Consider the following 15159-nt stretch of genomic DNA (forward strand, 5'->3'; position numbering starts at 1 on the left):
GAAAAAAAATTTACTAAAAGAGACAACAATAATCTTTCACATCTTCCTTTAAAAAAAAAAGTAAATAGCCCTGGCCAGTTGGCTCAGCGGTAGAGCATCGGCCTGGCGTGCAGAGGTCCCAGGTTCGATTCCCGGCCAGGGCACACAGGAGAAGCGCCCATCTGCTTCTCCACCCCTCCCCCTCTCCTTCTTCTCTGTCTCTCTCTTCCCCTCCTGCAGCCGAGGCTCCATTGGAGCAAAGATGGCCCGGGCGCTGGGGACGGCTCCTTGGCCTCTGCCCCAGGGGCTGGAGTGGCTCTGGTCGCAACAGAGCGACGCCCCTGGTGGGCGTGCCGGGTGGATCCCGGTCGGGCGCATTCGGGAGTCTGTCTGACTGTCTCTCCCCATTTCCAGCTTCAGAAAAATATAAAAAACAAAAAACAAAAACAAAAACAAAAAGTAAATATAGAAACTTTTCCTGCTAGATCATTCTTGCCTTGCTAATTGTTTTGTGAATGCTCAATGTGGAAGATTGAAACAGTTTACGTAAGAGTAGTCAGTTTATTTAGAACATCAGATAGCTAGTTTGTCAAGACTGGATTACTGTCAGCTGTGTATCTCTAAATGCAAGTTCTGCATGTGTAATGCTAACTGTGACATGAATAATAAGATTAACATTAGAAACTTATACAGAAGGGCAAGGCATCAATGACTAGGAAGGGTGATATATATTATACATGCATATAAACAAGTCTATAGAGATAAAGAGCTAATACTCACCTTCATTTAAAAAAAAAATATTTGAATTGGTTTCCAGCATTTAAAGATAGCTAGATTTCACATAAAAATTTAAAGTTTTAAAAATATTTCTTGAAAAACGGAAGATTAGAAATCCTGCTCCTGAATCTAAACATTAGAGCATGTCTCTGTTCCTGCATGACAAGTTAGGTAGACTTGAGTGGTTCCTGTGCTTCTAGCACTTACTTATTCACTTGCCCTTTCTAGATGCATCACGAACACTCCCTTTGGTTACAATAAGATAATTCATTAATTTTTACTTTACTTGCTTGGTTTCTGTAATTGTTTGATTTTTAAAATTCTACTTTGCACTAAAGTTATACAAAAGAACATCTCTTATTTCTTTGGTCATCATATTCACAGATGTAACTACAGAAAACCAAAACAATAGGCTATTTCAATTATTTTAGTCAAAACTTTTCAATCTACAGGCAAGTCAGCAAAATTGATAGCCTACACCTGAGCGAATGTTTGAATGGATCAACTATTTCTGTCAAAGCAATAAGCCTAGTAAGTATATGGAGGTAGCTTATATTTTTATGGGTATAGTGGAGACTTCACTTTTGTCAATTCTTGTATGTCACTAACAGTGATGATTTATGTCTGAAGTATGCTATACCCAGGAGACCATTATCTCAGCTTTATGTTGGGTGACAGTCTTGCCATCTATTTCATTTTCAATTTCTCAGAGAAAGTAATGTTTGAGCTACTGTTCAGATGCACCACAGATTTTAAAATCATCTATAGCCCTCGGAAAATGTAATACACAAAAAAGGACAATATAATAGTAACTATAAAATGCTGTGCCTGCAGAATGCATATGAATTTCAAACTTATTTTCTTTGTGATTTAATCATCTATGGCCATAGAAAACACTTTTCAATTATTTTTGTAATGACATCATGCTTTTCTGGCTGTTTTTTTGTTTCTAACAAAAGACTATGTATTACACAGAAGATGAATTTGTCCATATGATGATCGCTGACTAGACTACCTTGCAAAATCAGAATATGCATATTACTTTTGTATCATGTTTAAGGCATTTTCTGTTCAGAAGGAAGGCATCAATGTAAAAATCAAAGGTACATGTTTGGCTTACCTGTGCGATAAGTCAATGCCAACAATTCATTGCAACCTCCAGAATAAAAGTGAAAATTCTAGTCAGTCTTTAAAATTTTCACAATACTAAATTTCTTCTTATATTTTTCAGACTTTTGCCTGTAAGGAATAAGTTTATAAAGGTATCATTTTGTCTTCTTTTCTAAATCCTAGTCTAAGTTATATCTTTAGTAGATAATTCTAATTATACCTAGTGTTGTTTATCTCAAAGTATTACATTATAATTTTATAATATGTAGCATGAAGGCTTCTTACCAACTGACATATGAAATATGTTTTATATTTATTTAACCATTTTCCCCAAGAAACACTCTTAGTTACCATATGGAATTTTACATATCTCTATATATAATTTATATATGTATATGACATAAATAATCCTATATATGTATATATACTAAAATCCTATATATATATATGTATAAGCCCAAAGAATATGGTTACATATATATATATCTATAAAAATAAAAATGTAAATGTTCATTTGTTCAAAATCTTAAATCTCTGAAAGTCCTTCACCAATTGTTTTGAAAATTTGACACAACATTGCATTTGAATATGTGCATGTTTTTATGTTTTTATATACCTACTATTATATAGATGTCACACCTGTGACAGGTAAAAACATGCTTTTTTAAAAACAGCACCATCTGTTGGATGTAAAAGCAACACACGCTATACTAAATATTTTATGATTCCATTTCAATGTTATGGGAGAAATATAAATCACACATGGCTGAAGATATTTTCTGTAAATACTCAAGAAAAATTCAAATATGAACATGGATTTCACAGCAGAAATCTACAACGTAGCATTGATAAAGATTGAAGATTTGTGCTTAGATATCATGAACAAAGTTTTCAATCAATTGGGAATGCCATCACCAAATAGATCTGCTGCTGCTTTGTTTGATGTAGAATTGCGTTGTGAACAAAATTACAACACGGTGATCTTTTGTCGTATGTGCAATCAAATATTCCTAAGCTAATGCTTGAGCAAAAGGGCATTTACAATCAAATACTGCAAACTGTCAATAACAGGGTTTTGGAGAAATCTTCTTCTTAGATGCGCCAGGAGGAACTGGTAAAACAATCCTAATTAGATTGATTCTGGCAGCAATTCAATCCCAAAATGACATAGACTTAGCTCTTGCATCATCCGGAATAGCTGCAATAGCTGCGACATTGCTATCAGGTGGAAGAACTGCTCATTCAGCTTTGAAATTGCCATTAAACATGCAATTTATTGAAACCCCCACGTGCAACATTTCCAAAGCATCTGGCGTGGGAAAAGTATTGCAGAAATGCAAACTTATTGTTTGGAATGAATGCACAATGGCGCACAAAAAATTGCTCGAGGCTCTTGATTGATCATTGCAAGATTTGCGTGGAAACATTAGACCATTTGTGAATGCATTAATATTGCTTGCAGGAGATTTCAAGCAAACATTACCTGTAATTCCTCAATTGACCTCAGCAGATGAAATAAATGCTTGCCCGAAATACTCTACTTTGTGGCGACACGTAAAGACATTAAAATTAACTACAAATAGCCTAACCAGGTGGTGGCGCAGTGGATAAAACGTTGGACTGGGATGCCGAGGACCCAGGTTCGAGACCCCAAGGTTGCCAGCTTGAGTGTGGGCTCATCTGGTTTGAGCAAAGCTCACCAGCTTGGACCCAAGGTCACTGGCTCCAGCAAGGGGTTACTCAGTCTGCTGAAGGCCTGTGGTCAAGGCACAAATGAGAAAGCAATCAATGAACAAGTAAGGTGTCACAATGCACAACAAAAAACTAATGGTTGATGCTTCTCATCTCTCCATTCCTGTCTGTCTAGCCCTGTCTATCCCTCTCTCTGGCTCTCTCTCTGGCTCTCTAAAAAGAAAAATTACCTACAAATATGCATGTCCAGCTGCAAACAATCAATCAGCTGAGATATTCTCACATCAATTGCTGGAATTTGGGAATGGAAAGGTGCCGGTTGATCTGACCTCAGGAGAAATTTCATTGCCTCCTAACTTCTGCAGTTTAGTGATGTCAAAAGAAGAATTGGTTGAAAAAGTATTTCCCAATATGCAAGCCAATTATGAGAATCACGACTGGCTGAGTGAACGAGCTATTCTTGCGGTCAAGAACAAAGACGTTTACGAACAATATTATTCAATCTAACATTCAAAGCGAGGCAGTCACATACAAGTCCGTCTACACTGTTGTGGAAGCAGATGATGTGGTTATTTATACAACAGAATTTTTGAATTCACTCAATCTTCCAGGGATGCCACCGCACGTACTGCAATTAAAAATCAGCGTGCCAATTATCATGTTGTGAAATATCAACCAGCCAAAGCTTTGCAACAGCACGCGGCTTGTAGTAAAAAAATTAATGAGTAATGTCATAGAAGCAACAATCTTGACAGAACCTTTCAAAAGTGAAGATGTCCTCATTTCTAGCATTCCTATGATTCCAATGGATATGCCATTTCAACTTAAGAGATTGCAGTTCCCAATTCTATTGGCGTTTGCAATCACCATCAACAAAGCTCAGGACCAATCTTTAGAATTGTGCAGTTTAGATCTAGACACGGATTGCTTCTCACATGGACAATTATGTTTCGTGTTCTAGAGTCAGCACACCAGACAATCTCTATATCTGCACAGACAATGAAACAACAAAAAATATTGTATACCCACAAACATTGTGAAATTAAACATATTAGAAACGTGCACTTTCTCTTTTCTTTCTTTTCCATTTAACCAGACTGAGCCACAGCAACGCGTGGTGGGTACAGCTAGTGTGTGTGTGTGTGTGTGTGTGTGTGTGTGTGTGTGTGTGTGTGTATGTGTGTGTGTGTGACATAATTAAACCTCTTTTACATGTTTCAATATTTTACTAGAAATTGAAATTTAAAGATAATTGTTGGCCCTGGCCAGCTGGCTAAATGGTAGAATGTCAGCCCGGTGTGTGGAAGTCCCGGGTTTGATTCCAAGTCATGGCACACAGAAGAAGCGACTATCTATATCTCCACCTCTCCTCCTCCCCCTTCTCTCTCTCTCTTTCTCTTCTTCTCCCACAGCAATGGTTCAACTGGTTTGAGTGTGTTGGTCCCAGGCACTGACTCCATGGAGCCTCCACCTCAGGTGCTAAAATTAGCTCTGCTGTGAGCATGGCCATAGATGGGCAAAGCATTGGTCCCAGATGGAGGTTGCTGGGTGAATCCTGGTCGGGGCACATATGGGAGTCTGTTTCTCTATCTCCCCTTCTCTCACTTCTCTCACTTGGAGAAGAAGAATAACAAAAAGTATAATTGTTAAATCATCAAAATTTAAAAGTTTAATATTTTTCAAAAATGAAGAAAACCCAAAGAATATGGTACAATTTTATATCATCTACCAGTCCCTTTCAGAGTATTTTGTAGTCATAAGAAAAGTCCTTTGAATACCTGAACTTTACATACATTATCTCTTTTAGTTCTGCTATTTGTCTGGTTCTTTTCTGCTACACTATTCTTGCTAGTGTTCCATAACCAACTTGCCAAAACCCTTTATGTTTCTTAAAGGGAAGTATATTTTTCTCAGTAAAGTTAAAAGTCTAGAGCTTTTCAAAAACAAGGTCTCATTTTCTGCCTCAGAAAGTCTGAGTTGGTTGGATATTTTTTTTTCAATAAAGTTATTTTTCTTGAATTCTATTAAAAATATATTTTTTAAAAAGACAGACTTCACGTTTTTCTATTTACTATGTATTTTTAAAATTATTTATTTATTTATTTACTTATTTTTAGAGAAAGAGGAGAGAGAGAGAGAGAGAGAGAGAGAACAAAGGGAGGAGCAGGAAGCATCAACTCCCATATGTGCCTTGACCAGGTAAGCTCAGGGTTTTGAACCGATGACCTCAGCATTCCAGGTCAATGCTTTATCCACTGTGCCACCACAGGTCAGGCTATACTATGTATTTTGATCCACATGTTCCTGGATCAAAATATATTCTTTTGAGATGAGCTAAAAATTCATTATTTTTTGAAAAAAATTATCTTGACTGTATTCATTAAGAAAATAAGGTATTCCAAATTACTATGAAATGATTGTTGTCTCTGTCTTTTTCTTTTCTAAAAATTATCTGGAATGTAATGGTATTAAATGGGAAGGCCTTCAACTATCATATCTATACTGTGAGGTATAATATTTATATTGTTCTTAGAAGAAATAGTAACAAAATACTCTGAGAACATTTATTATGGCTGGGGTAGAAGATCACCTCCACAGTGCAACTTGGGACAATAGTTTATTTAGGCAGACTCGATAGATGTGGAAATATGCCTTGGAGCTTATGGATGCATTTGAGATACGAAAAGGCTGAAATGGAAGAAACAACATGTAAAGAATTGGACATAACATATGGAGGCATTTGCCTTTCAATTGGGAAGCATGTGGAAATTTTCTTGCTAGATCATTCTTGTCTTGCTAATTATTATGCAAATATTCAATCTGATAGATTGAGACAGTTCACCTAAACAACTGTCAGTTTATTTGGAACATCAAATAGCTATTTTGTCAAAACTAGAGTGTCATTAGCTGTGTATCTCTAAATAAAAGTTCTGTATGTTAATGCTAACTGTGACATGAATAGCATGATTGGTATTATTAGAAACTTTCTGGAACGAGAACAACATTTATGATTAACCTACAAAATGTAAAAATTAGAAAGCTATCTAGTAACTTCATGAGGCTCTGTTGAATTGTAATCTCATTTTCACTAGCAATGAAATTGTTACAGAATACTGAGAAACCCTGAAGTGTAATAAGTTAGTCAGGTAAAAAAATTGCTATACCAGCTTTGTCACTTCCAGTCATTTAGTGAATTACAATTTTTCTTTAATCCTTGAACTGAAGTGGATTGTGGTTGGTTGAGGTCCTTAATGCAGAAAAAAATATTGGGCCCCTTACATTAGAAAAAAGTGTAAAGTTGGGGTTTTGCGAGGCCCTTCAGAAGTCGGGGTGCAGGGCATGTGCCCGGTGTGCCTGCTTTTAAATCCGCTTCTGTCCTTGAACTAAAATTTGAAGATACATTTTTGTTTATTTTAATGTTGACATGTTATTTATAAACATATCAAGGATGACTATAACTGATCGCATATTTGTAGATCCAATCACCATGGTCAGCAGTCTCAGTTGGGGAGTAAGGAATGAATATTTATTGAATACAGATCCCACGTGCCAGAAAGTTTATGTTTTCTCTCTTTCAATCTTCCCAGTGAACCAGTGCAATTATTGCTATTACCTATATTTTACAAATGAGAAGACTAATTAAGAGAAATAAAGTGGATATACATAAATTTATGTTTGTTTCCTTAGTGCCTTTGTTTTTGAACCTCATCCCTTTTTGTATCATATGGCATTGTTAAATACTTAGCCCTTTTTTCTTCACCTCGAGGAGAAGCAATCTTAAGATCTGTGTAACCTAAAAACAATGATTAATCGATGTGTGGACTCATGATTGCAGAAAGAACAATAAGAATCCTTTGTTGAGGATTGATATAAGCATCAGGGAAGAAGAAGGTCTACTCTTTGTGTGAGCTTGAACCTTACAAAACACATAATTCTGGGACTCTATTGGCCTCTATCTGCTCACATGTAAAAAGAATTTTTGTAAGAATAAGTCAATAAGGGCCCTGGCCGGTTGGCTCAGTGGTAGAGCCTCAATCCGGTGTATGAAAGTCCCAGGTTCGATTCCTGGCCAGGGCACACAGGAGAAGCATCATTCTGCTTCTACAGCCTTCCCTCTCTCTTTTATCTCTGTCTCTCTTCCCCTCCCACAACCAAGGATCCATTGGAATAAAGTTGGCCTGGGAGCTGAGGATGGCTCGATGGCCTCTGCCTTAGGTGTTAGAATGGCTTCGGTTGCAATGGAACAATGCTCCAATGGGCAAAGCATGGCTCCCTAGTGGGAATGCTGGGTGGATTCCTGTTGGGTGTATGTGGGAGTCTGTCTCTGCTTCTTTGCTTCTCACTTCAGAAAAAAAAAAGAATAAAGCCAATAGGGAGTATGCCAGGACTGAGAGAAAGAACAGCATGCTTCTGAGGCTAGAATTGGAAATTGTAAGAAAATCTGGCTATAAAGCCTAGTGGAGGGAAGTCAGATATACATGTACGTATATACATGTGCAAGAAATGCTATTCTAAAAATATCTTATAACCTGACCAGGCACTGGTGCAGTGGATAGAGCATTGGACTGGGATGTGGAGGACCCAGGTTCGAGACCCCAAGGTCGCAGCTTGAGTGCAGGCTCATCTGGTTTGAGCAAGGCTCACCAGCTTGAGCTCAAGGTCTCTGGCTCGAGCAAGAGGTCACTCAGTCTGCTGTAGCCCCCCCCCCCCATCAAGGCGCATATGAGAAAACAATCAATGAACAACTAAGAAACGAAGAATTGATTCTTTTCTTCTCTCTTCCTTCCTGTCTGTCTGTCCCTATCAGTCCCTCTCTCTGTCTCTGTAACACATAAAAAAAATACTTTAGAGAGTGCACATATATTGCAATCACTAAAATTTGCTTTGTTTCGCAAGCTTTACAAGGTCTAATCCCTTAAAAAATTTAGGGCATAACTGCAGTAGTTATTGACTCCACAAACAAGGTTTTTATTAGTAAATGAAAAATGAATCCATGAAAGATGTTGAACAGAGAAATGATAAAATTTTAGTGTAGAATTTAGAAATTAGGGGGCTAATTTTGATGTATAGTTATGTGTTTACTGAGTTTGCCATGTCTGAATTGTGAATGTGTTTTCTCTGAATTTTCCAAAAGCGTAATGGAAATACCAGTACAGAAAAGACCCTGGGGATAAAAACTGTATTGATGTGTTGCAGCCTTGGGTACTGCACATGGCTCTTTCCTGCTCTTCTCAATCGTGTTTGAGTCTTTGAGGGGCGTTATTTTTTGCTTGACATGCATGCTGTGTGCTGCAGTTCTATAAGTAGTGACCATCCTCATGGTCTGAAAGTGCTCATCTCCTTTAAAGAGAGTGCTTTTTACTTTCTGCAAATAGTTCACTCAGAGGCCAAGTGACACCTGATAACCCTGAATCTCTCTTTTTTTTTTTTAATTTTATTTATTAATTTTTAGAGAGGAGAGAGAGAGGGAGAGAGAGAAAGGGGGAGGAGCTGTAAGCATCAACTCCCATATGTGCCTTGACCAGGCAAGCCCGGGGTTTCGAACCGGCGACCTCAGCATTTCCAGGTCGATGCTTTATCCACTGCGCCACCACAGGTCAGGCTAATCTCTTTTTTTCTGAAGGAGGATAATCACAATACTGTTTTTGCCCTTCTTGTGAAAGGGAGAACATGGTCCCCGAGGTTCTTCTGAGAAATAACCGAATAGCTGAGGGCAGTGCATAATGATATTAGCAATTTATTGAGTATCTTCTAAATAACAGGCACTAGGTTAGAAATATATTATTGTTAATTTAACAATAATCTTTCAAGGTTTAAAATATGAGGGAAGCTCTGAGAAACTCTAAGTGGCAGAAACTTGTATGAAAACAACATCAATTAATACATGTGAAAATATTTAGGGCATACATTGCATACAGTAGGCTCTCAGTTTTAGCTCTTTCCTTTCCTTTGGGAAGTGGTTTCATCATGAGAGTGGAGCCCTCGTGAATGGAATTAGTGCTGCTCTAAAGGGGCCCTAGACAGGTTTCGTTCTCCCTCCAGCCCATGAGGTTACAGTAGAAGACAGCCGTCAGTGAAGAAGTTGAACCTCCAAACACTGAACCTGCCAGCACCATGGGATCTTGAACTTCCTAGCTGCCAGAACTCAGAAATAAAATTCTGTTTTTATAAAGCTCCTAGTCTATGGTGTTTTGCTGGAGCAGCCTGATCAAACTAAGACACCCACTTTTTCCTTCTCCATCCTTTCCATTTTTTTCTTGTTTGCTTTGTTGAAAATGTAAAGCATTTTCTATTTAGGCATTTCTTTGTTTGTTACAGTGGCCTGATTTGCCCACCTGCAAAATTTTCAAGCCTTTTTCTATCCTACATTAAAACTGATGCCAAATACATGGTGAATTTTATAGCTCCTGGTACAGTGAATGCTGTTGACCTTGTTTACAGGAAATTCCCGGGTATTATAGGCTGCAGCGGATCTTGCATTCACGTCAGAATGAGCTCAAGTCTAAAAATAGATTTTCTTCTTTATGTGAGTTTCTTTCCTAGTGCTTTTAACCTCTGTTTCTCAGAAACAGTTGATGCCATTCAGAGGCAAAGAGAAAACAGTGAGAAGCACTTCATAATTCACAATGCGAGGAAATGAAATGAAAATCCTAATGAGTTCTCACATATATATCATCATCAAGTGCTACATGTCTTAGTCACATTTTTAGGAGTAACCTTGCTGACAAGTTATATATTTTAAACTTCATATATGAGACTATGGTTTATATATTTATGTCTTTTGATCCAAGCTTTGTTTATAATATATTTTACACATACACACACACACAAACACACACACACACACACACACACACACACACACACATACACTCATTCACAAATAATAGTCTCTAAACATTTGGGAAATCATCTTTTAAAGTGCCCTAAAATTTTCATTATGTAAACCAGTTTTGTTTTAGTTATTTTTTCCCTCTGACCTAGGATAACATTCTCCAATTTAGAACAAAAAGTTTAAAAGAGATACAACTTTGAATTTGTCTTTGTCTCCCACAAGATGTATCAAGGTTTGCTTACTGCATCATTAGCTGCTAATGTCAAGCAGCAGCTACGTTTCACTGAGCTTGAGGTCTCAGATGATATGTAAAGATTTAATCTAGATACTGGGGGGAGGGCAGTAAGAACGCAACTAATAGTTCTCATCTCTGTACCTTCAGATTTCTACCACAGAACAAAATGTGTCATACTATAACTACTCACTTGTGTTCTGCCTTGCCTATCTGTGCTTCAGCAGCTGGAGAAGAACAGTCACACATAAAAGGGTACTATGTCTGTAAAAGCTGAAAAATTGTGCTGATTTATGCATCTACAAAGTGGCAGAAGTAGAACTAAAGTCCATCAGTCTAACCTTAAACACACTTTTTACACAATGTGCTATCATTTGGAATGACTAACCAAGGTCTTAGAGGAAAAGCTTTCAATTATTGTAGTGCATTTTTAGTAGATTTTTTTTAGAACTGTGTTGTATCTACAGAACTTTGAGAAGAAGATATAACCAATATCCAGTATTCTCTATTGTTTACTTCTTATATTTATATTATACATTTCATACAATATTGCTACATTATTAATTAAAGTCCATAGTCTTTTTTAGATTTGACAAGTTTTTGCCTAATATTCTCTTTATGCTCCAATCCCGTACAGTATACCACATTAACATTTTTTTTTGTATTTTTCTGAAGCTGGAAACAGGGAGAGACAGTCAGACAGACTCCCGCATGCGCCCGACCGGGATCCACCTGGCACTCCCACCAGGGGGCGACGCTCTGCCCACCGAGGGACGATGCTCTGCCCCTCTGGGGCGTCGCTTTGTGGCAACCAGAGCCACTCTAGTGCCTGGGGCAGAGGCAAAGGAGCCATCCCCAGCGCCCGGGCCATCTTTGCTCCAATGGAGCCTCGCTGTGGGAGGGGAAGAGAGAGACAGAGAGGAAGGAGAGGGGGAGGGGTGGAGAAGCAGATGGGCGCTTCTCCTGTGTGCCCTGGCCGGGAATCGAACCTGGGACTTCCGCACGCCAGGCCGACACTCTACCACTGAGCCAACTGGCCAGGGCCTACCACATTAACATTTAATTGTCATGTCTCCTAAGGCTTCTGTCGGCTGGAACTGTTTCTCCAACTTTCCCTGTTTTTGATGATTTTGAAAGTTTTGAAGACTATCCATATAAATGGACTCATAGCTATTAATTTTATATTTTGAGTTATAATCTGATAGGAGTTTACTTATTTTATTGCTCAATTTTTTTTCAGTTTTAGCTCTTGTGTTCCTTTGTCATACCCCACATATCTCCAATAATGTTGTGTGTGTATGTATGTGTATGTGTGTATGTGTGTGTGTGTTTTAGCATGTTCTCACTTTCTGACACTACAAGGTAGTGGTCTAAGTTCGTCTTGTGCAATTCTTACCCTCGCTCTGGAATCAGCCATTTCTCCAGTTTTCTTCTATAGGAGAATGGTATTAGAAACCAAGATGTGTTCATTTTGCTTGGACCTCTCAGCTGACAGAAAAAAAAATGTGTGTGAATCTGTACTAACCCCTGTGTATGCACAGTCCTATAAATATTTTTATTGTAACCATATGTAATATATTAAGCTATATATGAGTTCTTACTGAGGTCTCCAACTCTAATCTGCTACTACGTGGATCATTCTTGCCTCTTTTCTTTGTCTTTTGGTGTATGTATGTGTGTGTGTGTGTGTGTGTAGAGAGAGAGAGAGAGACAGAGAGAGAGAGACAGAGAAAGGGACACATAGGGACAGACTGGCAGGAAGGGAGAGAGATGAGAAGCATCAATTCTTTGTTGTATCTTCTTAGTTGTTCATTGATTGGTTTCTTATGTGTGCCTTGACCAGGGGGCTACAGCAGAGAGTGAGTGACCCCTTGCTTAAGCCAACAATCTTCATCTTCAAGCCAATAACCTTAGGCTTCAAGCCAGCGACCTTGGGCTCAAGCCAGCAATCATGAGATCATGTCTATGATCCTATGCTCAAGCTAGCAACCCCGCACTCAAGCTGGAGAGGCCACGCTCAAGTCAGTGACCTCGGGGTTTCGAACCTGGGTCTTCAGCATCTCAGTTTGAACCTCTATCCACTGCACCACCACCTGGTCAGGCTCTTTTCCTTGCTTTTTGTGATATATTTCTAATATGACATGGTTGTAAATTTTCTAACTGATAATAGTAAGGATAACACTGAGGGCTTACTATGTTTCATACATTATCTCTTTTTTAAATTACCTCATTCAGTTCACACACCTACACTGGTAGGTAATGAGGATGCCCTATTTTTTAAAGTTTCATTTTGAACAGCTTAATATTTACATGTATAAAACTTGATATTTATCAAGAGAAAGAGATAATTCCAGATATTCAGTCACTTGGCCATCATGGAGTACTGAGCGTGATAGCCTGTGTTCTCTAACTTCACAGCTTGTCCCTAATTATTCTGCAGACTGGGTCTGGACTCCCAAACTCCCTTTGCTTCCCATGGAGGGTGTCTGGGGAGAAGACAGCGCTGGCACCCTCAAGAAGACAGAAAAGGCTGAGAGACTTATGTGAGCAAGTACTTTTGGATGTCCAATATTTTTATTGTTTTAAAGCACTATCAATGCACATCTTTTTTATTTGATAAGAACAGTATCCAAGAGATCACAGAGGAATTTAATCTACCAGATTCAGAAAAGTTTCAGTTTGTCATTTATTTTCATACAAACCTTTCCTCTGACAGCTGCTATATTCTTTTAAAATGTTTAACTTGTGGCTTTGGGAGTATGTGGACTAAGGAAATAGGAAAGTAATGTTTTTGTAGGTTAGCAGGAGCATCCAGAACTGCTTTTTCATACGCGTGAGTCAGTGGTAATAAGTAGTTATGCCAAATGTTCTGGACATTGAATGCCTAACACTTGTATGACTGTGGTCATTTTGGTTTCTAAGCTTTATAAATAAGCATAAATTTTGAGGGTGTTGCTCTTAGTCATGAAAGTATATGATTTTCTGGAAGAAATGTATGCTGATAGATTGAACTGGGGAGACAGTTGTTACTCTGTGATCACTAGCAATACTCTGCTTATGTGGTTATATCTATCAGTATTAATAGATGTAGACTCACTTGAGGTTAAATGTAAACATCCAGAAATTTCTCAACTTGGTTCTATATTTGGGAACTTCACCATCTTTTCAGAGATAGCCCTGTGAAATGCCTAACAAATGGTCACTTTGTTATTCTCTGCATTGGCCCTTACCTGCTCTCCCAAAGAATTTCCCAGGTTACTTATGAATGTTCACCTTTTACCATCAACATTTGCATACTCTGAGCCACAAATTCTCAATATAAAAATAACAGGCAGTTATAGATCTCCTGTTAAATGCAAGCCCTTTTAAGAGCTCTTTATATTCAACCTTTCACTTAATATTTATGACAGTTTTATGAAACAAACACTATTAATTTCTCCCATATTATAAATGAAGAATGTGAAAGATATTAAAAATCTTGACAGTTTATACATATTCTGCTCACAAAAATTAGGGGATATTTTATCACTTCATATTCATTTTGAAATACCCCCTAAATTTTGTGAGCTGTATATATAGCAAAGTTGGTATTTAAACCAAAGTAATCTGCCTCTTAACTGTGTGCATTTCTAACTGCCACACAGTAAGGTGTGAATCCACATAAATAACAAGTTACAATAACAGGCAATCCCAAATATGCAGTGACTGAACTAAATATAAGTCTACTTTCTAATCACATTATGTGTCTCATGTTGTTTGGCTGCAGTCTCTCAGACATCCTGGATGATGGTAGCTTCACTATCATGAATTGTACAATCTGGCGTACAAGGTCTTCTCAGTCACTGTGGCAGAGAAAGAGACTGCTAGAAAGTTCTCTCTTAGTTATTTTAGATGTAGAACCCAAAGTGACAATAATGTTGGTTAGAACTAGTCAGTGTCCTTGTCTAACTGCAGTGGGGCTAAGAAATACAGGGCAGAGAGAGGCAGAATGATTGGATAGTGCTGTAGACTGAATTCTGTCTCTCCAATTCATTTGTTGAAATCCTAACTCATGAGGTGATAGAGATGGGGCTTTTAGGCAGGCAATTAAGAATAAATGAGGACCTAAGGGTGGAGCACTAATCCTATATTGCTGGTGCTCTTACAAGATGAGGGAAAGATATCAGAGACAGTAAGCCACCTACAAACAAGGAAAAGAACTTTCACCAAGGACCAAATTTGCCAACACTTCACATTAACTTCTAGCTTCCAGAACTGTGAGAAAAGAAATGTCTGTTGTCTAAGCAACTCAGTCTGTAGTTTTTGGTTATAGCAGCCTGACCAGGCCAATACAGACAGCACACTATCTCTGTTATAGCAATATGGCACACATTTCAAGGAGTTTTGGGATAATTAAGTTGAAAAGATGTAAAAAAAATTAATTATTACTAAAAAAGAGTTTATGTTCAATAAGTGTCAATAATTTTAAGGTTTTCTGTTTACCTCACATAAGATTAAGCCATCCTAGAACTGTTGCAGCTCAGTGCTTTGTTGG

Source organism: Saccopteryx leptura, chromosome 5 (assembly GCF_036850995.1).
Source record: "Saccopteryx leptura isolate mSacLep1 chromosome 5, mSacLep1_pri_phased_curated, whole genome shotgun sequence".
Taxonomy (NCBI): domain Eukaryota; kingdom Metazoa; phylum Chordata; class Mammalia; order Chiroptera; family Emballonuridae; genus Saccopteryx; species Saccopteryx leptura.